This window comes from Hyaena hyaena, unplaced genomic scaffold, assembly GCF_003009895.1.
Source record: "Hyaena hyaena isolate Hyena2069 unplaced genomic scaffold, ASM300989v1 scaffold_558, whole genome shotgun sequence".
NCBI classification, from domain to species: Eukaryota; Metazoa; Chordata; class Mammalia; order Carnivora; family Hyaenidae; genus Hyaena; species Hyaena hyaena.
This window is the reverse complement of record NW_024081188.1, coordinates 359,763-362,559: the sequence shown is the minus strand read 5'-3', so window position 1 is coordinate 362,559 and position 2,797 is coordinate 359,763. Positions and strand designations below refer to the sequence as shown.

The 2,797-nt window shown below is 41.7% G+C and overlaps 1 pseudogene; it reads right to left on the bottom strand.

Annotated features, from left to right (window-relative positions):
- Window positions 1-235, bottom strand: LOC120247937 (annotated as a pseudogene).
- Between the last annotated feature and the right edge of the window lie 2,562 nt (window positions 236-2,797).

Here is a 2,797-nt window from a genome sequence, read left to right as displayed (position 1 = left end):
AAATGCTCCTTTCACATCTGTTTAATGGATTAATTAAAACATCCTTATTCCTTAAGCAGTTAGTGTCTTACTATAAAAAAAGGTTCAGCAAATCCAGATCCAAAGTACACAGTCATCATATTAATTACTGCCACTTTTTTTCCATTGAAAATGGCAAGTTCTTCCCTAGGCCCTCCTCACAGGGACTCCTACAGACTACGGGGGTTGCCAACCTCCAGATGCTCAGTCCCAACATAGCAATGTTGGAAGTTTGTGAAAGGTGCATAAACCCAAGATGAAAGGAGTATCCTCAATACTTCTTTTTTTTATCTACTATCTAGCATGGTAAGTTACTTGTAACCTTCTTTTCATCCCTTTATTTATTAGTCAGCAAATATTTTTGAGTGCCTACTGTATGTCTGGCACTGTGCTAGGCTCTAGCAATATAGCAGAGAAGGAAAAAGTAAAAATTGCCACCCTCAAGGAGCTTATGATTTTATGTAACAAGACAGCTCTGTTTAAGTGGGACCCATATAAGTAAACTTATGGAGGGAGAAAGATTCCTCAGTGGCTTTGAATTCGTCTTCCCTGGGATGTGTCTGTGTCATCTCTTCTTTTACCTGTTCCTATATGATGCTCTTCACTTCTCTTTTTTTTTTTTCAGGTTGCCTATAATCCCTTTTATCTGTGTATCTTACCTTCTGACATTTGTTTTCAACCCCCTTTGTCTCCAATAATCTATTTTGCTTAACCGACTGAGCCACCCAGGCACCCCAGCTCCAATACTCTATTTTGCATAAACTCTCTGACCACACTTTGGCACTGATCTCCTAATGAGTTCTCAGTTTTACCTTCTAACTCCTAATCTCTGTTGTTGCTGTGAAAGACCCACTACCTCCTCCTCCTCCTCAACTTTTCTTTTCTCTTTAAAACTTTTTTTAGTGTTTATTTATTTTTGAGACAGAGAGAGACAGAACATGAGTGGGTCAGGGAAAGAGAGAGAAGGAGACACAGAATCTGAAACAGGCTCCAGGCTCTGAGAGCAGCACAGAGCCTGATGCGGGGCTGAACCCATGGACCGTGAGATCATGACCAAGCTGAAGTCGAATGCTTAACCTTAACCGACTGAGCCACCCAGGCGCCCCTCCTCCTCCTTCACTTTTCAGTAGGTCCCTGGGACCAGGCCTAATTTCTGTTTAGCCATTGGATGAGGAGAAACTGATAACATTCACCATATGGCAGATGGACCTGCTCCCTGTTTTAATCTATGAATACTTCTGCATGAAAACCCGGTTTATTTGGATGAGAAGGTCTGAATCTGTGCATGCAGAGCTCCACACACTCAGCTCTGATTTTCTGTCCATTGTCTCTGTTTCCCCAGAGCACTTCCATTCTGTCACCAAGGACAACCGCACACAGGGGCTGTCTGCTCTCTGGATGATTGAAACCATTAATAATTTACCAAACTCTGGCTGCTGCCTCTCCTTAATTATCACTATGCTAATGACGTCCCTCCGGAAAAGAGAAAAGTGACTCCTCCTCCAACTCAGGCTCAGTGGAAACAGACCATATTTCATAAATAAACCAGGGGTGGGCGTTTTGCCTTGAATGTTTTTGAATTCTTCTTTTGCAGAGACAGAGGAGGTATAAGTAGGCCTAATTAGATATAATTAGGCAGGTAAAGATTCTATTTGAATATCAGTGTCAATATGCTGCTAATGTGGCTCTGATTTAGCCTGTCTGTTCTTTCACGTAGGAGATGGAGTCACTTTCACTGAGATGTGTTCTTAGTACAGGTGGAGATTTTCTTAAAATGTGGCACCAAGGGCTGAACAAAATCCTCTAAAACGAGGTTGCCTCAGGTGCCTGGGTGGCTCAGTCAGTTAAGTGTCTGACTTTAGCTCAGGTCATGATCTCATGGCTCATGAGTTCAGGCCCTACATCAGACTCTCTGCTGTCAGCACAGTCTGCTTTAGATCCTCTGTCTCCATCTCTCTCTGCCCCTCTCCGACTATCTCTCTCTCTTTCAAAAATAAATAAACATATAAAATAAAATGAGATTGTCTCATATAGCCATGGATTATCTGTTCAGATCATGACTCTTGGTAACTAAGAAGGCAGTTTTCTTCCCCATTTAGTCTGACTTGTTGACCCAGAGAGGACTAAATGAGCTAAAATATATGAACAGTACCCGAACACGATAAATATTTAATAAAGGTGAGCCATGTGAAAGAATAAAGGAAAGTCTGCATAATTTCCTAGGTGCTGTGTGTTTTTGATTGGTCTCTCTAGGATTTTTTTCCAGACATTGTGGAACATAACAGAGAAACTTCATTATTGCGTCTGAGCAACTGTCAGATCATCCCTGTCCCCTTAGCAAAAGAAGAGCAGTCAGGTGTCTGGAAATAGACTCCCAAATAGGGTGCCCCATATTAAAACAAAGAGAGAGTTTAATGCCAACTGTGCCAAAAATTTTACTAGTTTTGTTGAGCCAGTGTAGGTATAGGATCCCGAATCTGTTCTGGAAGCCTGGCTTTTCTTGGGTGGGGAGAAGGGAGCATGCATCAATCCAAGTGGTGGAATGAGCACTGTCCTGGGTGCTGACATTTTCTTTAAAGTTTTTCATTTCTAATTTTATTACTGTTATTCACAAAAATCGATTAAAGGAGAAGGTGGGAAGAAATTCACCACTTCTGTTGATTGTTCAAGTCTTTGGGTTTTTTCTTTTTCCTTCCTGAACTTTCTCCATGAGGTTGTCTCCTGTGTATGTTCCAGCTGGAACTGTTTTCTATGGAATGCTCCCTTTCTTAACGCGGAA